General features: G+C 37.2%; 1 protein-coding gene across 5 annotated transcripts in view; it reads left to right on the top strand.

Moving 5' to 3' along the window:
- SUGCT (succinyl-CoA:glutarate-CoA transferase) overlaps window positions 1-23,688 on the top strand; it is a 735,535-nt gene that overhangs the window by 232,053 nt on the left and 479,794 nt on the right. The gene's annotated exons all lie outside the window — the stretch shown is intronic.

Genomic DNA, 23,688 nt, shown 5'->3' with positions numbered 1-23,688 from the left:
TAAAAGCATTTTTAAATAACAGAGAAAACAAATTCATTACATCGTGGTTTTTCTACTGCTGCTAACTGGGCAGATTTGGGAGCTTTCAAAAATATTATACATTGTTTAAAAATATTACAAAGAAATCTTGGCTTTGCACCAGAGATTCATTAAATTTAGCATATTTAGAAGATATTTTCAGTCATTAAAGACTTTTGGTATTGTTTCCTTATTGTCTTAATTGTCACTGTTCAATTAGAATTAACATCAATATTGTTCTGATCTTCGAAAAGATTACAGAGAAACTTTCACTTCATTTCCTGATATAGGAAGAAGAGAATCTTTTGATTTTCTTCCGTCTAATTTAAAAATCATGTTCACAGGAAATTCTTCCTAATCCTTTTAAGTAAACAAAAAGTATAATTATTGCTTTGGATGTATGTATATACATCTTGAACACACACACACACACACACACATCTGTGTAAAAATAGTCTAGGTTGAGGAGGACAGTGTGTTTTTTTAAAAAAATCAGGATTATGAAACACATACTGCAAATGAGAGCCAGGGTTGTCTGTGTGTTTTTGACATGGTTTTACTGGTTTGAGGGGTTTTTTTTTTTTTTTTTAAGGTTTGTTTTTGGATTATACTTTTTTGACGCTCTTCCTGTTTTCTTCCAAGTCCAGTAATGGAATAAGAGTTGAAGAGCTGAAAGATTCACATGGAGATGACCTCTGTGACTTCATCTGTCAGGTGTCTGTGTCTTTATTAGTCATCTGGAATTTTGAAGACTGATTGAGGCCATTACAAAATATACTGCAGATCTTAGACCCTACATCTTTAATTAATTAATGTTAGCAAAGCACTTTGCAATCGACGAATGAAACTAGTTATAAAAATGTACTGAATGGTTTGCTCTCTTTTATTTTTCTATTTCCACACCAAATACCTTAATTTGATTTTTAAAAATTATGCTGTGGATACTCCTAAACACTTTTTTCTTTTGAGGTGTTTATGTTATTTACATAAAGTTGGCAGAGAAATATCTTCTGTAGTTTTGCCTCTGATTTTACTGGGAAATATATACTCCTGTAGGCTATAGATTTATTTTTCAACTGAAAAACACCATCCCAATGTTGTGTTAATTATTAATAGGATTAATCTTTTATGTCAGTGGAAAAATGTCTAAAATTATGCAGGCAAATAAATCATACATTTATAGAAACTTTGAAAAGAGGAACATAAAGATCACAGAGAATGTTCTCTAACAGAATGAAATATTCAAGGATAATGCTTCCTAACAAGCAAAGGTAATTTTTATCTAAAACAAATATGACTGAGGAGCAGGTGTGTTCTTGCTCAAATAACAGAAAAGATTCAATGCAAGTAACCACGCATTTTGTCCTCTAATAATTTGTAATTCAAATCCATATTGATTTGTCATAAAAAGGAAATTGTAAGACAAATATATACAGACAGGATTATTAGGTTGCAAGAGTCAACTCTAAGAATTAAGATTTGTGCTGTATGTAAAAATTATATCATATGGCTTAATTGTGTATCATAGTAGTAATTATTACTAAACAACTTTGGGGAATTCATAGGTGAAAATTGTTGCTAGTGAAGTCGGAAGAAGTAACACTATCGTATTACAAATTCCTAGAATATGTGATTTAAAGTTCAAGTTAGAAAGTTAAATTTCTCTTCTCCTTTTACTTTGAAGAAGTTAAGTGATTCTGGAAATAATGCCTATTTAATTCTCTGGGTTTTCCACTTAGCTATAATAATTAATATATAGAATTTAGAATCTATAGATTCTAGAAAATTTAGAATCTATAGATTCTAGAAAATTTAGAATCTATAGATTCTAGAAAATTTAGAATCTATAGATTCTAGAAAATTTAGAATCTATAGATTCTAGAAAATTTAGAATCTATAGATTCTAGAAAATTTAGAATCTATAGATTCTAGAATATTTAGAATCTATAGTTTCTAGAATATTTAGAATCTATAGTTTCTAGAATATTTAGAATCTATAGATTCTAGAAAATTTAGAATCTATGATTAACATATAGAATTTAGATCAATGAAAAGTATCCTAAAACTTTATAAATTTTATTTTTGAACAGCATTTTAAGATTTAGAAAAGTGAATTCCAAATTAATAGTGCCCTCATAATTTGAGGGTACTCATTTGACATGTGAGTATTTTCAATCTGAGAGTGTATACTCCTGAAGAAGGAATATAGTTCAAAGAAGTCCTCAAAATCAAATTAGGACAATGCTAAGTGTCTGTGGACTTCATTCTGTTCCCAAATGCATATTTTTGATTGTCCTTGATATTACTGGAAGTCACATGCAAGTTTATTTTGGTAAGAAACAACAAGATAAACAGGTGGCTTGTGTATGATTGACTCATTATGTTTGTGCCAAATTTATTTTGGACTGTACTTTCAGGAGTTTTGACAAGATAACTGTTTTAATAAAAATGAGTCAATAACAGGAGTGATAGAAATCTGTAAGAATGTTTCAAATGTTTTATAGTAAAAAAGTGCAAGTTGAATTCATTATCATAAAGAGGTACATAATGCCTATATTAATTTTCTTTTGTCCCCAATTTACTTTGGCATCAATTACTAGAACCCCTATCATGTCTGGTTAAGTGGAAAAATATTCTGGTTAATTTTTGATGTTGTTGTTTTGTTTGACTGTGAAATAAGACTTGAAGTTTTCAGTGAATCTACTGAGTTACATGACACCTTACTTAGAGATGCACAATACTAACTATATGAACCCATGAGGCAAAATATTAACAACTTGTTTCAGGAACTTTGCTGGGGACATGCATATATAGGGTTGAAGAAGGAGGAATATTAATGTAGCCTTGAGCAATAGCTATTTCTGGAATGAAGATTAAAAAAATCCACAATTACAGTTTGATTTAATATTTGTATGTTGCTTTTTGCACATGCTCTCTGTTTTGATCTTCAAAATGACCCTGTGAGGTAGGTGGTGTCATCCTCATTTTACAGATGAGGAGGCTAAGGTTCAGAAATATTAATTCCCTTAAGTTGTAAGTAAATAAGTGGATTCAACCTGCGCGTTCAAGCTCCACTTTCCATGTTTTCCCTTTCCATCAAGTGGAGACACAGGCAAAATATTAATACAAATAAAGGGTATCCGTACAAATTTTCTGGGAGGAATTGTTCTTGCAAGACAGAGGAAAGGTAAAATCTAGACATATATGGAACTAGGATTGTCTCAAATTGAACGATTCATGGACTGAATTCATCCTGAACATGACTTAGGTATAACTAGCTCTGCATTTTCCAAAGGATATTAATTTGAGTGCCTTAGGTCTAGAAAGGTATTTCTTGTTTTCTCAGTGTCCACCACTCTGCTGTTCTCAGCTGACTCACTTATATCATCTTCTTGTATTCTGATGTTGTATGAACATGTAATCCTGGGCTGATTGAATCACACAAACAAGAACATGGTGAGACATATGTGGGCGTGAGTGCAGAAAGCAATTTTATCTGGCTTGAGCCTAGGTTTTCATGAAGGGCACTCTGGTGGAAAGTTGTTAGGGACCAGATTATGGATGCTATCTGGCCCTCTTTGTCCCCCAACTCCACTACCTCTTCCACGAACTCTATGTTAGTTGGGTTGGCCAACATACAAGTGAGTAGGAATAAAGATTGTCATGTGTGGGCTCAGTCTTCAGAAGGGAGGTCCTGCAACTTTGACCATAAATGGTATAGGTCCAATTCTGTGGGAAACCATTAGTACAGACAGCGTCACAAAGCTACGTGTTCTGAGCTGGGAGAAGGAATCACGGTGCAGTTGCGGGTAAGTGAGGAAATGTCCTGAGTGTTGCTGTGAATACTGGCTGATGTTAGTAGTACACTTTTGAGGGTCAGTGGGAGAATGGTGTTTTATCCATAACACAATTTTAAGGGTCAGGCAAGTTTAGAAAGATGCAATCAAGTTTCTTTGTGTATGTAGAAGATTATTTTGTGAGACATCTGATTAAGGCAAGTCCCTTTGATTGGAAACTTTGAGTGGGAAGACTTGTCTGAGTCCAGTGGACCTTTGAGTCTTTGGACGATTTGGGGGAGAAATAAGGTTATAAAAAAATTATCATATCAAGATTTGAAATTAGGGGTTTCTCTCCTACTCCCCATCTCATGGCCTTGGCACATGCTTTATTTCCTTCATGGAATGTTCTTCCCTGACTGTCAGTGGAACTGATTCTTTCTTGTCCTTTAGACTCTTTACCTATTAGCACAACTATCCCTCGTTTGAGAGATTGTCCCAGACAACCCTATCTAAAAAGAAGTTCCTTCTACCTTTATTCTGTTCTTTAGTCCTATATTAATTTTCACCACAGTATTTCTCAATTTATAATTGTTTTGTCTTAAATAGATAAATTATAGACATATAAATAGACATATAAATTATGTTTATAGTAACATACCCTCATAATACTGTGCCCCATAGTACCCTCAGGGAATGTGCATTTCATAGGGCAGGGAGTTTGAATTGAGTCTAGTACCATGCCAGAATGGACGCTCTGTGTTTGTGAATGAATGGAGGAATGGTTAGAATATAGCTGAGAAGAAAAATACCATGGGTATTCATGAGTAAGTGTACCACAGATTCTCGTGTCAGATGGAGGATGTAGCATATGCTTTTCTAATGTGTGTTATAACAGAAATTCATATGTAATAGCAACAGGGGACCTTATATGTATAGATATCTCACGAAAATTTCATAATGCTAAATTAGAACATTGACTAATTCTTTTAAAAAGTTATAGGATTAGTATATTCTGGATGTAAAAGTTTAAATGACAGAAAAAGCTATGAAGGGAAGGTAAAATGTGTCCTTTTTCAATTCCTTTCACTAATCACTATTAATACATTCTTACATGTCTTTTTGCAAATTTTATGTATGTATATATGTATATAGCATTAATGTATTTATCTTTCTGTAGATAATTAGTTACCTACTTATTATTTAAACCGTTGTGATCACAACATTAATATAGTTTTTCTATTTGCAATTTTTATCTAATGTATCTTTTTTTTTTTGAGCTGGAGTCTTGCTCTGTCACCCAGGCTGGAATGCAGTGGCACGTGATCTCCACTCACTGAAACCTCTGCCTTCCGGGTTTAAGTGATTCTCCTGCCTCAGCCTCCTGAGTAGCTGGGACTATGGGTATGCACCACCATGCCCGGCTAATTTTTGTATTTTTAGTAGAGATGGGGTTTCACCATGTTGGCCAGACTGGTTTCAAACTCTTGACCTCAGGTGATCCACCTGCCTCGGCCTCCCAAAGTGCTGGGATTACAGGCGTGAGCTACTGTGCCTGGCCTGTCTAATATATCTTGAAAGTCTTCTCTGTCAACACATGAGGATATAATCACTCTTTTTTTTAACAGTTGCATACTACTCTATTGAAGTTTCCTTCTGTTATCATTTTCCTTCTGTATGAAAACTTCCATTCTTTTAGAACAGGTCTGCTGCTACAAATTCCTTAGTTTTCATTCATCTGAAAATGTCATTATTTTATTTGCATTTCTGAAGGGTATTTTCACTGCATGTAGAACTCCAGTTTATATATTTTTCCCCCAGCTTGTTAAAAATTTTGTGCCAATTTCTAATGGTCTTCCTGGTTTTTGATAGGAAATCCATAGTCATTTGAGCTATAGTTCCCATATAGGTGATTATCCTTTGGTATTCACTCACATTTTTCAATCTGTGTTTATGTCTTTTACCAAACTTGGGAAGGAAATTTTCAGCCATTCTTTCTTTCTTTCTTTCTTTTTTTTTTTGAGACCTAGTCTCACTCTGTTGCCCAGGCTGGAGTACAGTGGCATGATCTCTGCTCACTGCACCCTCCGCTTCCTGGGTTCAAGCGATTCTTGTGCCTCAGCCTCCTGGGTGGCTGGGATGACAGGTGTGAGCCACCACACCCAGCTAATTTTTGTGTTTTTAGTAGAGATGGGGTTTCACCATGCTGGCCAGGCTGGTCTCGATCTTCTCACCTCAGGTGATCCACCTGCCTTGGCCTCCCAAAGTGCTGGAATTACAGACGTGAGCTACCACGCCCGGCCTTTAGCCATTATTCTTTAAAAAGTGATGTTCCCCACCCTGTGTCCAAGTATGCAGTTATTTTAAAAATGAGATTGGAGGACAAAAGAGTTACAAACTGAAATACATTTTGGTTGTCTTTTATATTTACCTATGTAGTTATCCTACAAGTATTCTTTATTTATGTGGATTTGAGTTACTATATAGTGTCCTTTCATTTCAGTTTTAGGGATTCTGTTTAGTGTTAGTTGTAGCACAGGTTTGCTTGCAATTAATTATTTTATAATTTTAATTTGTCCTTTATATATGAAGAATAGTTTTGTCAATGTAGAATTCTTGGTATATGTTTTTGTTTGTGTTTTCTGTTTCAGCACTTTAGATATAATAAGCCATTCTACTGTCTTCTGGCCTGCATGGTTTCTAATCAGAAATCATTGGTTAATCTTATTGATGGTCTGTTGTACGTAATGAATTGCTTCTCTCCTGCTGCTTTCAGGATTCTGTCTTTGCCTTTGGCTTTTGATTGTTTGGTTTAGGCGTTTGTGTAGTATGGATCCACCTTGGAGTTAATTGAGCTTCTTTGATGTGTAGGGTATTTTTTTTCCAAAAAAGATGATACATTTGGCTGTTACCTTAAATATTCTTTCAGGCCCCACTTCTCAATCCCCTGTCCTCCTCTTCTCCTCCTTCTCTCTTCTCCGCTTTTTTTTGGGACTCCTGTTGTGCACCTGTTAGTACTCTTGATTACGTTCCACAGCTCTCTGAGGATCTGTCAGTTTTTCTTCATCCTTTTTTCTTTCTACTATTCAGACTGGATAGTCCCAGTTGACCTATCTTCAAAGTTACTGATTCTTCTGCCACTGCAAATCTGCTATTGAGTCCTGGTGATTTTAACATTTCTGTTATTGTACTTTTCAACTCCAGATACTCTGTTCAGTGAGGCATCTTTCTCATACTTTTTTTTTCTTTTGAGATGGGGTCTTGCTGTGTCACTTAGGCTGGAGTGCAGTGGCACTGTCTCAGCTCACTGCAATCCCTGCCTCCCAGGTTCAAGAGATCCTCCCACCTCAGCCTCCCGAGTAGCTGGGACTACAGGCATGTGCCATCATGCCTAGCTAATTTTTCTATTTTTAGCAGAGATGGGGTTTTGCAACATTGGCCAGGCTGTTCTGGAACTCCTGACCTCAGGTGATCTGCCTGCCTTGGCCTCCCAATGTGCTGGGATTACAGGCATGAACCACCATGCCTGGCCTTTCTCATACTTTTCTTTAGTTCTTTAGGACGTGCTTTTCTTTAATTTTCCAAACATATTTTACACAGCTGATTGAAATGCTTTTGTATTGGGCTGAAAGGTGGCCCCTAAGATATGTCCATGTCCTTATCATTGGAGCCTGGCTTATATGAGAAAAGTGTAACTATTATCACATATGTAAAGATGTGATTAAGTTAAGGATCTTGAGAGGTGGAAGTTATCCTGGATTATCTTGGCGGGCCCTGAATGTAATTACATACATCCTTATCAGAGAGAGGTAGAAGACATCTTGAGACACACAGGTAAGGAGAAGGCATTGTGCAGAAGGATTGGAGTAATGAAGCCTCAAAGCAAGTAATGCTGGCAGCTACCAGAAGGTAGAAAGAGCAAGGAACTGAATCTGTCCTATAGCTTTTAGAGGGATACATAGTGCTGCCCACACCTTGAGTTTAAACTTCTGGTCTCCAAAACTACCAGAGAATAAATTCCTATTGTTGTAAGCCACCTAGTTAGTCTGTGATAATTTGTTATGGCAACCTTATGAAACTAATGCAGTCTAGTCTAGTCTTTGTCTAGTAAGTCTAACATCTGGCCCTCCTCAAGGACAATTTCTATTGACTACTTCTTATTTTTTCGAGGCCTCTAAGTTTTTAATATTCTCACATGCTTTGTATTTTTGTTGTTGCTGAATATTAAACATTTTAAATAAAATTAATGACAATTCTGGAAATTATATGCTGGCTCTTTTTTTAGGATTTGTTGTTGTTTTCCTAGACAGTTTTCTGAACTAAATCTGTAAAGTTTATATTCTTTGTTGTATGTGACCACTGAGTGTCTGCTCAATTAGCTTAGTAGTCAGCTAATGATTTGACGGAGATTTCCTGTCTTCAAGTATTTGCTGAAGGGCTCTGTGCTGAGGCTTGCCTTCCATGCTCAGCCAGTCCATTGACAATTCTGCCTTGGTCTTTGCCTCTTTATTGCACAGAGCCTCAAGGTTAGTAAGAAGTGAAATTGTAGGCCCTTCTCAAGTTATTCCTGAGCTGTGCACAGCCCTGGGCATGCAAACGTTTCATGTGTTCATGGGTCTCATAGGTTAGCAGGAATATGGTGGGAGCTTCTCAAAGCTCCTTATGAATGTTCATTCCTCAGATCTCCCTTGATAAGTTTTTTTGCTTAGTCTATTGTTTACCCCAAATATTATCCACTGTTTCAGGCAGCTGAGATGTTAGACAATTGGCAAATGCCCACAAGGAGATGGTTGTTAACAGTGGGAGAACCGTGAGGCAGGTCAAACAAAGGAAAGCCTTGAAAATGAGGTATTTTCCATAGGTCAAATAATGACAGTTCTGTGCTAATGGGGATTCCAAGGAGTTCCAACCCAGTTCAGTGTCTTCTAGTGGCTGGTAGTCTGCTGGTTTTCACTGTGATTGCAGCTTACTGTTTTTCAAGGCTAGTGCATTGCTGGGGATGCGGAGATGGGAATAGGGCAAGTTAAAATGCCATAAACTCAACTGTTTTTACCATGATTCAGCTGTTTTTTAAACACATGCTCCCTGGATTGCTACAAGCCATTACTCAATTTCCATAGTTCTGAAAAAGTTGTTATTGACTATTTTTGCCAATCTTTTCATTGTTTTGTGGAGGAGAGGATTTTCGGAGGTCTTTACCCTGCCATTCGTGCTGATGTCACTCCGGCATATGGCTTTTTGAACTCTGTGCAGCTTGCCTCCTCCGAGTTGCTGTTTACTGTATTTATGGCTTATTCTGCTTTGAAGAAGACTTCTTTGACTTTTCTTTCGGGTTGCATCGCATCCCCTAGATTCTACTTCCATCCGAATTGGGGGATTTCACTGAGAATTATCAGAATTTTCTGGATTCAGTTTCTTTCGTCTCTATAATGCGTATTGATAGTCATGAAAGGAACTGAAAATTGATGTCGGAGATATTTACTGTCTTGTCTCTGAATGGCATTTTGTCAAAATTTGTGGTATAGTTTGCTTACTTTCTAAATTTGATTGCTGCCTATATATTTTCCTTTCTGTATTTATTTTGTTAGGTTTTGGGGGTTAGAGCTTGCATAATTATGTATTTTCTGTTTACTGTCTTGTTTTGAAATCATACAGGATTATTCACTGTGAAATCAAATGAAAACTTTGATTTAAAAAATGAAATGCGTAGCTTTTTCTTTCTGGCTATAATTAGTTAATTAGTTAGTAAGGCTAGTTTCTGTCTGTGACCATACCTAGTTTGTACTACTGAAATAATACCATCATTTGTCATATTATTAATATCTATTCTTAATAGGTGGAGGGCAGTAGAATGTGTTGAGAAGAATGAGAGGATCCATTTTGTTTTATCTCTTTGGATTCCTCAGTAGTGATTTGATTCTTTAAGACTCAAGTTGATTCTCATAGTAGTGTTATGGTATAGATAAGTATTACCCTGAATATGGCTGGCTATATAATATATAAGTAATAGAAAAATTAGTAGTAGTAGTAATAGCAGTAGTGATAAGAGTAGTAGCAATAATAAATTTTTAATAATAAGAAAATTATATTTTTAGCTCACTTTTACAGGAATATTATAAGACATTGGTATTTTTTAGATTTTCTTTGCCCATGTCTCACAGTACGTTGTTCTTTTGTTCACATGGATAAAGTATTATTATGAAACTTTTATAATTTTATGTTCTTTAAAACTCCAATCTTAAAACTGTCTTCAGAGCATTACTGTTTTTGTTTTCGTAACAACAAAAAAACCCCTACATCTGTTGACTCGTGGTTCCGAAAAAACTATAAAATTCAGTAACTTCCTAATTGTAGTGAAAAGAGTTTTTCCTTGTCTCAAGAGACAACCTAGATTCAATCATGTTGTGGTAGTGTGGATGTAATGAAACTTACTACATTACTAAGGAATATGTTGGCAGTTCATATCATATCATTTCCTAACTCCTCCTTATCTCTCTCATTGTACCAGAATCCTAGGCATTAAAAAAATCACAAACACATACCTACAAACCCCATGAAACCAAATAACTATATACCATTTGGAAAAGTGTTAGTTTGGGATACATGAGCAAATGATTAGTATTTTTTTATGTTAATCATTTTCGGTTTATTTCATATATGTTTTTTCTGCTGGACAATTATTTCAGATGGAGTTGATAAATTTCACTTCATTCAGTACACCATGCCAGTGCTGATGACACAGATCTGGAGTAAATGTGATTCCTACTGTCAAGGGACGTGTGTGTGTGTGTGTGTGTAACTCTAGGAATTTCTTGAGTGTGGTATATGGGTTTTTACTAAACAGTGCTGTTTTTATTTTTCAAAAAACACCTATAATATTTAAAAATATAGTCATTGCTCTTTAGTACATTCATTTTCACATGTCCCTGTGTAGCCTCTTTTAAGAGTTTTTATGGGCATGTGGCTTTTCTGATAGACTGAATAGGTTTTTCAAAATCTTGCATAATCTAGTGACTGTCACAATTATGTTGTCAGGAATAGAATTTTATTGCTTGTAGGTTTACTTTTCACACATTTATACATGTGACTAAAAAAGGGAAAAGCTATTTTAAATTTGAAGTGAGCTTAGCTCATCTTATGTAGTCCCTTGAGGGCACATGAGTCTCAGGATTTGGCACTTCCACTCCACTTTATTGGATAGGAAGGGGTCATGGGTCACTAGTCTTAGTCAATATCTCCTTTTTATGAAAGGAAATACTCTGCAAGGGCACAGAAAGGAGGACGTGAAAGAAGATTGAAGTATTACGCTTTGTGGTCTAAGCTCCTACCTTTAACTCATAATTATAATGCTAACTAGAATGTCTTATGTTTAGGAAGGAGTTGGAGACGAATAAAATGGAACAGCTTATTAAAGCAAATGTATTTGTGTTAAATAGCAAGGAACTGACCTAAAACAAAAGAGAAAACTTAATTTGTATTGCATACTTATAAAAAAGTCTATTTGAGATAATATTCATTGAATATATACAATGAAATGACAATTTAGATGCTTTGAAAACTTTGTAAGCTCTTTGAAGTTGTGAGATGACGTACTCATATCCATTATCTTTGGAAAGTATTTAGTGCGGAAACGTGATAATATTACATGGAGAACTAATAAAAATGTGTCTGCTTTGTAAGATTTCATATTTAAGACAGATTACATTAATTAATTTATTTTTATTGAATGTACAAGAAGAAGCTTGGATAGACATTAATTAAATTGTCAGAAATAAATAGAAATTATAAGTATGACACCCCCTGCAAAGTGGAGATTTATGGTGCTATAAGAGCATTACGTGGAGGGATTTGATGTAGTCATGGCCCTCTGGGAAAGTTCTCTGTGAAAGTGATGAAGAGTTGAGCTCTGAAGATAGACTAAGAGTTACTGAGCAAGGGGTATGGGGACTTGTGTTTCCTCTGTTTGAAATTATATACATATTTTATGCTACACACTACATCTATGTATTAGTAATGGCCTGAGAGATTTGCTCTAATTCATGTTCCTTTTCAGATGAAGAAACTAGAATCCATCGATTTTAAGTAACTTGCCTGATTCATAGCTAGCCTGTGATTAAAATTGAAGTAGCACTATGTTTTATGATTCATCCCATTTCTATTAAGACAGGTTCAAGACATAGGAACATCAGAACAAAAATGGACTTAACTGTTTATTCAGTCATTTATTTTTTCATCTTAAATTACAAAGTACCTACTATATAGAAAGGACTGTGCTACTTGATGTGAAAGATGAGGAGGTAAATGATATGTGGCATTTGCTTTCAGAGAACTTCCCATCTATTGGGAAATACAAAACATAATCTGAATTTAGAGAGTAACATGATAGATGTCAATAGAAAAATATAGATAAAATGTAGGAATTCTGATAAGGAAGAGATTGTGTCCATTGGGACTAAGTTTGGGGTGGCTTCCCGGAGGAAATGATAATTGAGCTGGTCTTAAACGTGAAAATGAAAGGCATTTGGTACAGAATGGACTGCATGATCAAAGCAAGAAGTTCGTCAGGGCATCAGCAGGTAGTTCTCTTAGATGGCACTAAAATGTGTGAAGTTGTAATGCATGTCTTAATTAAATAACTGTGTTTGTTTCTCCCTTCTGTAATATGCTTCCCCCTGCACAGATCTCCCCCTGCCCCACGAAATGCTTGAAAGGTAGCTTGACTCTTTGTTCGAGGCTCAGTCCTTTGGATGTTAATCCAACTGGGACGGTGTACCTAAATAATTAATTCCTCCTCAACCCCTCGGTCTCTCTGATTCCTTAATTATCCTGCAGCAGAGGGAGAGAGAGTGGGAAATAGATTTGAAATATATATTGACACATGATTGTGGGTAAATACTATAGATAAGGGGTAGCCGTTAATTTTCTTGTAAAAAGGAGAACAAACTACTGGCAGTTGTTGTTCAATGGTAAGTGCATTGGGTGGAGGATAAAGAAAGGTTGAATGTGAAGCTGCTCTGTGGGGTGCTGGGGATACAAAGATGAATATGTGTACTTTAGGGAGTAAGTATGATCCTCAAAACATGACGAAAGCCTGGTGTGAGACAAATCATGCCTAGCGTGTAAGAAAGTGAAGCTATTAGTTCTCCTGTGAAGAGTTTTGAAAGGCTTCATGGATATGTGGGCTTTTAGTTGCTTTTAATATCTTTATGTTTTGTCTTCTTAGATCACAGTTTCTCTGTGGTTTGTTATCATCCAGTAGTTGACAAGGTGGTCTTACTTCTAGGTGTCAACACATACCTTGGCTCCCTTAGTCAGTAATTTTTTTTTTTTTGAGACAGAGTCTTGCTGTGTTGCCCAGGCTGGAGTGCAGTAGCATGATCTTGGCTCACTGCAACCTCTGCCTTCAAGCAATTCTCCTGCCTTAGCCACCCAAGCAGCTGGGATTACAGGTGCCTGCTACCACGCCTGGCTTTTATTTTTGTATTTTTGGTAGAGACGGGGTTTCAGCATGTTGGCCAGGCTGGTTTTGAATGCCTGACCTCAAGTGATCCGCCTGCCTCGGCCTCCCAAAGTGCTAAGATTACAGACATGAGCCACTGTGCCCGGCTCCCTCAGTCATTCATTCAACAAAGGCGTCTTGAGAGCCTACTATGTATCAGGCACTGTGCTAGGTTCTGAGTCTTGTGGTAAACAAAGATGGGCTCTTTTCTTGTCCTCAAGGGGCTTTTCTTGTCCTCAAGGGTCTGGGAGGCAAGACACATTAAACAAGTAATTAAAATAAAATGTGATTAGTATTAATGATAGAGTAGTATGGAAGATAAAGGCAGGACGATTGTCAATGATCATAACATTCTAGGAAATTGAAAATAGTCTTATTCGTTCATATTTTAATTTGGCACTGCCAGAATCCATGATGGCCACTGGGAAAGATTCATATTAATTCTAAAATTAATAAAATCATACCATGTGAGGGGTGAAGAGAAAAGGAGGATTCATGGGTTAGGATCATGGGCTTTGGAGTTCATGGTTGGAGTCAGGGACAGTTCTGGCTGAAATTCTATCAGTACGTATTGGCTAGGTGATCTTGTATAAGCAACTTAATGTCACTGTTCTTGGCTTCTTCTGCTGTAAAATGGGGAAAATTACATTTCTTATCAGGGTTGTAGTAAGATTTAAGTGAGATGAGTACCTTAAGTATAGTGCCTGGTATATAGTAAGTGTCGAATGAATGCTGTCTTCTAAAAAAGATATAATTGCTCGTAAGAGAATGGCATTTAGTGTCCTAGTCTTTCTGTAGGATTTTGACATGATCTTCACTGATCCCTGTCCTCAGGCAAGAAATCTGAATTCCTTGTGCTGCTTCCCCCTTATGCAAAAAGGACTATGTTTCTCCTTTTTTCTTTTTAGAAAAGAAGTATAAAGATTAATTACATCATACAATGGTCTTTTCATTTTTAGGGAAAGGTGATACATAGATGTGTTTCATTCCTTTCCTCAAATCTATTTTTGTACTAAAGTTGAGAATGCTTCAAGTCTCTTTCTATTTTTTAAATGCATATTGCTGTTTAGTTAGCTTTTAAGGTGACATGTGGATGTTTCTTATAAAACCAATAATTTGTGTCACTTTATATAGCATTGCAAAAGTCCCTTCTTGCCAATTTTGTTGTGAACTGTAACAATTGTTAGGGGGGATGGATGCATATCCAGATGCTTAAGCAGATTTTATTGATTATAAATAAAATAGCTTAAAAATAAAGCTTTAAAAATGTAATTACTGCTGCCATTTTTACACACAAAGAAGTAAGAGTAAAGAAATATGTGGTGTTGTCTTGGGGACAGAAGGATGGCCTGGTTTTGTCTTCACTGTACTAGGACACAGATGCAATCTGGAAAGCCCTCTTAGAACTGTTACTGTAGAAGAGGCTGGTGCTTCCCCAGGAGTGCACAGAAGATAGGACAAGAGCTTTGCATGTTTTCAGAAAGCCCCTGACACTCAGCTGTTAATCTGAAATATCTAGAAAGCACATCTTCTCAATAAGCCTTGTTGTGCAAGAAATGTCTCGATGCGTATTTGTTTTAAATCAACTAAATCCAACACTGAGCCCTTATCCCACCATCTTGACGGGAATCTCAGTTAGAATGGGGCTCCCTCACTCACAAAGTTATGGGGCTGAGGTCCTGTGATGGTGCATAGAACAAAGTATTCAGGTGAGACCCTTGAGTTTTTAGTTCAAATTAGTTTGCTAATTTCCTAATTTGTTAGCTAATTAGTTTCTCTCAACAGAGGCATACTGGAGTTTTGGTGGGATAGTTCTTGTGGTGTGGGAATGTTCTATACATTGCAGGATGCTTTTAGCATCCATGACTTTGATTCATTGTGACAACTGAGAAAAAGCCTTTTCTACCTTTCCAAAGCTCCTTAGTTGAGTCCCACAATATACCTACTTTTATCCCCCCGGCAGATCCCTTGGACTGTGATGGGGTTGGGACTGTTGTCCCAGGGATGTGAGAAAGTAGTGGGCCCAGGCTCTCTGAATGGAGCCTCGTGTGGCCACTTTGCTTTTATTTCCCATGCGGATCCAACCTCTTTCCTGGAGCTCTGCAAGAGGAAACTTTTGGGTGCATTTACTTGTAGATGCCACAGACCAGCCCTTCCTCAAGCTTGGGGCAGTCTTTTCCTTTCTCTTGCTGCTTGTGCCAGACCTGTCCCCACCATCATCCCTCACTCTCACACCAATGCAGTGGCTTCTTTTTGTGTCCATAGTACTAAGCTTTTGGAAAACAATAGCCAGTAAAGGGAATTCTCTTAGGCCACTTCTGTGGTAGGTGGGCTACCCTGTGGTGAGGAAGCATACAAGACCTGGCTCTCTTTTCAGGAGGTAGGATGAGGTATCAAAAGGCAAAATAGGGAATGCAAATTACTAAATGTGATTTCAGTCTTTTGGGTTATTCGATAGCAATAAAACTATGAAGCTCATTAATATCTTAGTAACTTACCTTGCACCCAAACGTAGGTATTATTCATCTCCCTTCAAAAATGAGTGATCTTGCCCTTCCTGTATGGTCTGATTTCTTTACCATGGGGAACTGGAGCTCTGTAACTTGGGCAGATCGGTTACATGGCCCACATATAAGACTGACACAAAGGCAGGAAATCTATGGACAAGGTTCAGGGCTATACTTACTTTCTATTTGGGTTTTTGAACTGAACAACAGAACACAGGAAACTACCTGAGTCACTATTTTTCTCACTTCTCTTGTGGATGCTACTTTCTAGTTTAATAGGAAAGAAGTTAGATTGTTATATGGAATGGTTATCTCAGGGCATTCAGGTTTATTTTTCTTGCTGAACCCTTTGGAGTGATTAGTGCTAATCCTTGTTTTTCTGGTCCTGTTGTCCTGTGAAATAATCAGAATTGTGGTGTACAAATGAATTCTCCTCTGTTAAAGGAGGATGATAATAATACCTACCATGTAGGTACTATCAAAGGGATTAATAATGTCTATAAAGTGCTTAGTACACTACCTGGCCCTCAGTGAGTGCTATGTAAGGGAATAATGTTAATGGGTCCAGCCACTATGCTAAGTACTTTACATCTTGGTGCTTTCTCATTTCATGGTACTCTAACTGTTCCTGAGATAGATACTATTATTCCCATTTCACAGATGAGGAAGAGAGTTTGTTACTTGCCTGAGGAAACACAGCCTGTAAGCGGATGAGTTGGAATCGGATGCAAATTTGGAAGGAAGTATCCTCTCCCCAAATGTGGGGCAGAGAGACGCTTGGGCTCACCTAATTGTTAAAGCCTCAGTCAGTGTTATGCTGAATTTGTCCCTTACATGTCTGCCATTACTTTTAATTGAAATTAGAAAAATGAAATAGAGATCTAATGAACATTACCACAATGTTAAGACTGAAAAAATGAGTCTTTGTCTAAATCTGTTGAGTACAGAGCCTACACCTGGAACATATTTCTTTGATCCCCTTCATAAACTGCTAAAAAATATGCTGTAATTACAGGCATTTAATGAAGCAAGTTACTGGGCACTTTTGTAATAGGTTGCATTTTCTTTTCCTTAGGGTAATGAACAGGCTTATAATATAATGAGGAAATTTTGACTTCCTCACCTTAACTTAGTTTTAATACAAATCATTGAAAGCAACAGAAATCAGAGCATTTTATTTATTTATTTATTTTTGTAGACAATCTCGCTTTGTCGTCCAGGCTGGAGTGCAGTGGCGCGATCTTGGCTCACTGCAACCTCCACCACCCAGATTCAAGTGATTCTACTGCCTCAGCCTCCCAAGTAGCTGGGATTACAGGTGTGTGCCAATGTGCCTGGCTCATTTTTGCATTTTTAGTAGAGATGGGGTTTCACCATGTTGCTCAGTCTGGTCTTGAACTCCTGACTTAAAGTGATGTGCCTGCCGTGGCCTCCCAAGGTGCCAGGATTACAGGCATGAGCCACTGCGCCCGGGCAGAACATTTTAACATTTAAAATATTAGCAGATGTTCTTGTGAACTTAATGTTTTATATTTTCACATCATCATGCTCTGAAGTAAAATAAAAGCACAGTCTCCTATTATTTTGGATTTGGATAATTCATAATAATTTAGATATAAGGGATCTTGTTTTTTCTCAGAAAGAGTCATCCATGGTTCATAATATTCATGTTTTACCACTTAAGAACTTAAAAAAATATGTTTGAGATATTCATTTATTGTGAGAAAACCTGCTGCTCTTTTAGCTTTTCATTGGCAAGTCATTGTCAAAATTTGCTTGTTATTGTTTTAATATGTATCAAGATTATTTCTTTTTGTAAGAAAGAGTATTTGTTTACAAGCACTGAAAAGACTAACTTAGATAAAATATAAGAATGTTTTACAAAGATTTCTTTGCCAAAGTAAGGCATTTAAAGAAGAGTTACTGAGGCTGGATGGGATGGCTCATGACTGTAATCCTAGCATTTTGGGAGGCCGAGGCAGGTGGATTGCTTAAGCTCAAGAGTTTGAGACCAGCCTGGGCAATCTGGAGAAACCCCATCTCTACAAGAATACAAAAATGAGCTGGGAATGGTGGCACATACGTGTAGTCCCAGCTACTCGGGAGGCTGAGGTGGGAGAATCAATTGAGCCCAGGAGGCAGAGGTTGCAGTGAATCGTGACTGCGCCACTGTACTCTAGCCTGGGCACGCCTGTCTCAAAACAAACAAACAAACAAACAAACAAACAAACAAACAAACAAACCAAGCAAAAAGAAGAGTTACAGAACATATACCTTACTGTTTTGTGTTCTGACTTAAAAGTCAGCAACAAACAATAATAACTACAATTCTAACTTATTGGGTTCTTACCCTGTGTCAGTTTATATCCTAAGCACTTTATCTCATTGGCAGTGACAAAGCAATAAGGTAAATAATATTTCTCTTTCACATATGAAGGAACTGAGGAATTAGAGAAGTTATATGATTTTCCCAATTAAGAGAGTCGATAAATATTGGCAAAGTAATTTCAATCCAGTTCTTTGTGATTATGCACTACTCCTAACTACTGCACTTTGATATGGATAATATAGAAATGCACAGGCTATGGCAGAGACACAACAAAAAAAGAGAATTTTAGACCAATATCTCTGATGAACATTGATGCAAAAATGCTCAATAAAATACTGGCAAACCAAATCCAGCAGCACATCAAAAAGCTTATCCACCATGATCAAGTGGGCTTCATTCCTGGGTTGCAAGCCTGGTTCAACATACGCAAATCAATAAACGTAATCCATCATGTAAACAGAACCAAAGACAAAAACCACATGATTATCTCAATAGATGCAGAAAAGGCCTTCGACAAAATTCAACAGCCCTTCATGCTAAAAACTCTCAATAAAGTAGGTATTGATGGGACGTATCTCAAAATAATATGAGCTATTTTTGACAAACCCACAGTCAATATCATACTGAATGAGCATAAACTGGAAGCATTCCCTTTGAAAACTGACACAAGACAGGGATGCCCTCTCTCACCACTCCTATTCAACATAGTGTTGGAAGTTCTGGCCAGGGCAATCAGGCAAGAGAAAGAAATAAAGGGTATTCAATTAGGAAAAGAGGTATTCAAATTGTCCCTGTTTGCAAATGACATGACTGTATATTTAGAAAACCGCATCGTCTCAGCCCAAAATCTCCTTAAGCCGATAAGCAACTTCAGCAAGTCTCAGGATACAAAATCAATGTGCAAAAATCACAGGCATTCCTATACACTGATAACAGACAAACAGCCAAATCATGAGTGAACTCCCATTCACAATTGCTTCAAAGAGAATAAAATACCTAGGAATCCAACTTACAGGGGATGTGAAGGACCTCTTCAAGGAGAACTACAAACCACTCCTCAACAAAATAAAAGATGACACAAACAAATGGAAGAACACTCCATCCTCATGGATAGGAAGAATCAATATCATGAAAATGGCCATACTGCCCAAGGTAATTTACAGATTCAATGCCATCCCCATCAAGCTACCAACGACTTTCTTCACAGAATTGGAAAAAACTACTTTAAAGTTCATATGGAACCAAAAAAGAGCCCACATTGCCAAGATAATCCTAAGCCAAAAGAACAAAGCTGGAGGCATCATGCTACCTGACTTCAAACTATACTACAAGGCTACAGTAACCAAAACAGCATGGTACTAGTACCAAAACAGAGATATAGACCAATGGAACAGAACAGAGCCCTCAGAAATAATACCACACATCTACAACCATCTGATCTTTGACGAACCTGACAGAAACAAGAAATGGGGAAAGGATTCCCTATTTAATAAATGGTGCTGGGAAAACTGGCTAGCCATATGTAGAAAGCTGAAACTGGATCCCTTCCTTACACCTTATACAAAAATTAATTCAAGATGGATTAAAGACTTAAATGTTAGACCTAAAACCATAAAAACCCTAGAAGAAAACCTAGGCAATACCATTCAGGACATAGGCATGGGCAAGGACTTCATGACTAAAACACCAAAAGCAATGGCAACAAAAGCCAAAATTGACAAATGGGATCTAATTAAACTCAAGAGCTTCTGCACAGCAAAAGAAACTACCATCAGAGTGAACAGGCAACCTACAGAATGGGAGAAAATTTTTACAATCTACCCATCTGACAAAGGGCGAATATCCAGAATCTACAAAGAACTTAAACAAATTTACAAGAAAAAATCAAACAACCCCATCAAAAAGTGGGCAAAGGATATGAACAGACACTTCTCAAAAGAAGACATTTATGCAGGCAACAGACACATGAAAAAATGCTCAGCATCACTGGTCATCAGAGAAATGCAAATCAAAACCACAGTGAGATACCATCTCGCACCAGTTAGAATAGTCATCGTTAAAAAGTCAGGAAACAACAGGTGCTGGAGAGGATGTGGAGAAATAGGAACACTTTTACACTGTTGGTGGGACTGTTAACTAGTTCAACCACTATGGAAGACAGTGTGGCGATTCCTCAAGGATCTAGAACTAGAAATATCATTTGACCCAGCCATCCCATTACTGGTCATATATCCAAAGGATTATAAGTCATGCTGCTGTAAAGACACATACACACGTATGTTTATTGCAGCACTATTCACAATAGCAAAGACTTGGAACCAACCCAAATGTCCATCAATGATAGACTGGATTAAGAAAATGTGGCACATATACACTATGGAATACTGTGCAGGCATAAAAAAGGATGAGTTCATTTCCTTTGTAGGGACATGGATGAAGCTAGAAACCATCATTCTGAGCAAAGTATTGCAAGGACAGAAAACCAAATGCTGCATGTTATCACTCATAGGTGGGAATTGAACAATGAGAATACTTGGACACAGGGTGGAGAACGTCACACACCGGGCCTGTCGTGGAGTGGGGAGATGGGGGAGGGATAGCATTAGGAGATATACCTAATGTAAATGACAAGTTATTGGGTGCAGCACACCACCATGGCACATGTATACATATGTAACAAACTTGCATGTTGTGCACCTGTACCCTAGAACTTAAAGTATAATAATAAAAAGTAAATAAATAAATAAAGAATAGTCATCATACAAATTAGATATAGAGATGAAAGAGAAATGCACAGGCTATCATGGAGATAGAGAGGTGGACAGGTAAGCAAGCCTAGGATTCATGAATATTAAAGTATATGGATTAGCTAAAGCTATAGAGGCGGGTAGAGGGTAATGGGTGGGGGGAAGAAATGAATTCCAGGTAGAGGGTTCGGAAAGCACATCTTATTATTGTTACTTGTTACTACGAACATCAAGTGAGGTTTGCATGATGCACCAAAAGTGAGGTCCAAATTTTTGAGAATCTGTGTTAAAAAGCTTGGGCATTATCTTGTATGATAGAGAGATACTGACAGGTTTCACCCATATCAATGACATTGTAGTATTGGTGATGAAGCAGAGAGGGGTTAAACAAAAAGTGCCAGGCTTAAGCCTGTAAAACTGGATGGATCGTAGAGTCACCAATTAAGACGGTGAAATGCAGGAAGAGGGTCAGGCAGAAGATAGAGTGAGTTTGGTTTGGGGCACATTGTCTTTGGGATAGTCAAATGGTGATAGTCAACAGAAATTGACCATATGAGTCTGATCTTGTCGGCAGAGATTTGGGGTGGAAACAGCTGAGGAATTATTATCATCTGTGGTAGATGCTATTATTATAGTGACTGAGTCATGGTGCATGGGGGAATAATGGGTTGTAGATGGATTACTGGGGTACCTAGGTTCATTGAAGAATGGGAAGCCCACAGAAGACACAGAACAGGAATAATCAGATGTATAATGAGAACCAATGGTATGTGGTATCAGAGAAACAGACACAATTTCAGAAAAATGTTAAACATTGTGCAGTGCTGTGTAGAGGTCTTATGAGATAAGGGTTGAAAAATGTCCACTAAATTAGGCAATGGAGACAACTGGTGACTTTTGCAAGAAGCGATTTGATAGAATGATCTTGACAGAAGCCATGACACATTGGGTGTAGAAGTAAATGTTGGATTGGGACTTGAGGCAGCAAGTAGGGAATCCTCTTTCACGTATTGTGGATGATAAAGGGAGAAGATTAAGAGGCAGCTACAGGTGAAGTTTTATTGGGGGGTTGAGATGGTAGAATTTAGCAGGTTTCGGGAGGGGTTGAAGATAGAAGAGGGAGTATGACCAATGCATAGGTTCCCAGTGAGTCTGAAGTCTGGAATAAAGAGATAATTAGAGGATGGACCTTGCACGGGTCTACAGACCCATTTCTTTCCTGAAGGAAAGGAATGAAGATGATTGTACTTTTAGAGCATGTGTGGGTCATATGTGTTAGACAGTCCAGTGATTACACAGCTGGTTTCAGCCATCTGGAGGAAGAAGGAAGCAGTGACAACTCTTGAAAATGAATGTGGTGAGACACAAAGAGAGTAGTAAAAGATTATACTGGTTTCTGAATTGCTAGAATTAAAAACAACAGCAACAAAAGCAACCAAAGAATTGTTCTAGGGATTGTGTCTTAGTCTGCAGTGACAAAAATGCAGAGGTTGTGCAGAAATAATCTATGAAATGTCGAAGACCTGAACTTTATTCTTTGACTTTGGTGACTTTGTCTATAGTTGCTGAGACACGGGTAGGATGAGAATATTTTCTTTATAGCAGTGGTTTTGAGACTTGACTGCTCACAGGTGTTATTTGTTGAACTTAAAAAAAATAATGATGCCAAAGTCACTCTCAGAAATTCTGCATCATCAATATTTTTAAAATCTCCCCAGGTGATTTGACTATGTAGCCATGATTAAGAACCACTGCTGCAGACCAGTGGTTAGCAAATGGGTTTTTTTTTTATAGAATACCAGATAGTAAATATTTTAGGCTTCGTGGTCTATACAGTCCCTGTTGCAACTACTTAACTCACACTGCAAAAGGAACATAGATAATAGATAAATAAATATGCCTGTCTTCCAATAAAATTTTTCTTTGAAATTTTATTATGACTTAATTGACAAATATAAATTATATAGATTTATACTGTGCAACATGATGTTATGAAATATGTATACATTGTAGAATGGCCAAGTCAAGTTAATTAACCTATGCATTACCTCACATGCAGTGTTAACTATCGTCACCATGTTGTGCAATAGATCTCTTGATCTTATTCCTTCTGACTAAAATTGTGTATCTTTTGACCAGCATCTCCCCAGTGCTTCCTCTGCTTCCTCCACCAGTCCCTGGTAACCACCATTCTATCCTGTGCTTCTGTGAGTTTGACTTTTTCACATTTATATATAAGTGAGGTGATGCAGTTATTTCTATTTTGTTTTTTATGCCTGGCTTATTTTACTTAACACACTGTCCTCCAGATTCATCCTTGCTATTGCACATAACAGGAATTCCTTCTTTTTAAGGCTGAATAATATTCTTTTGTTTATACATACAACACATTTTCTTTATGGACACTTAAGTTGATTCCATATCTTGGCTATTTCGAATAATGTAAGAAAACTTTTATTTATGGACACAAATTTGAATTCCTTATAATTTTTGAATGTTGTGAAATATTATTATTCTTTTAATTTTACTCCCAACCATTAGAAAATACAAAAACCATTTTTATCTCATAGGCCAGGTAGGCATAGGGGGCAGTTTGCTCTGGATCCTTGCTGCTACCCAGCGTGGTCCTGAACTTGCAGGATAGGCATGACCTGGAAGCTAATTAGAAATTCAATTTTGAGGCCAGGTGAGGTGGCTCACGCCTGTAATCCCAGCATTTTGGGAGGCCGAGGCAGGTGGATCGCCTGAGGTCAAGAGTTTGAGACTAGCCTGGTCAACATGGTGAAACCTCGTCTCTACTAAAAATACAAAA

This window comes from Pongo pygmaeus, chromosome 6 (genome assembly GCF_028885625.2).
Source record: "Pongo pygmaeus isolate AG05252 chromosome 6, NHGRI_mPonPyg2-v2.0_pri, whole genome shotgun sequence".
In the NCBI taxonomy this organism is placed as follows: Eukaryota; Metazoa; Chordata; class Mammalia; order Primates; family Hominidae; genus Pongo; species Pongo pygmaeus.
This window is presented reverse-complemented; position numbering and strand designations above follow the sequence as displayed.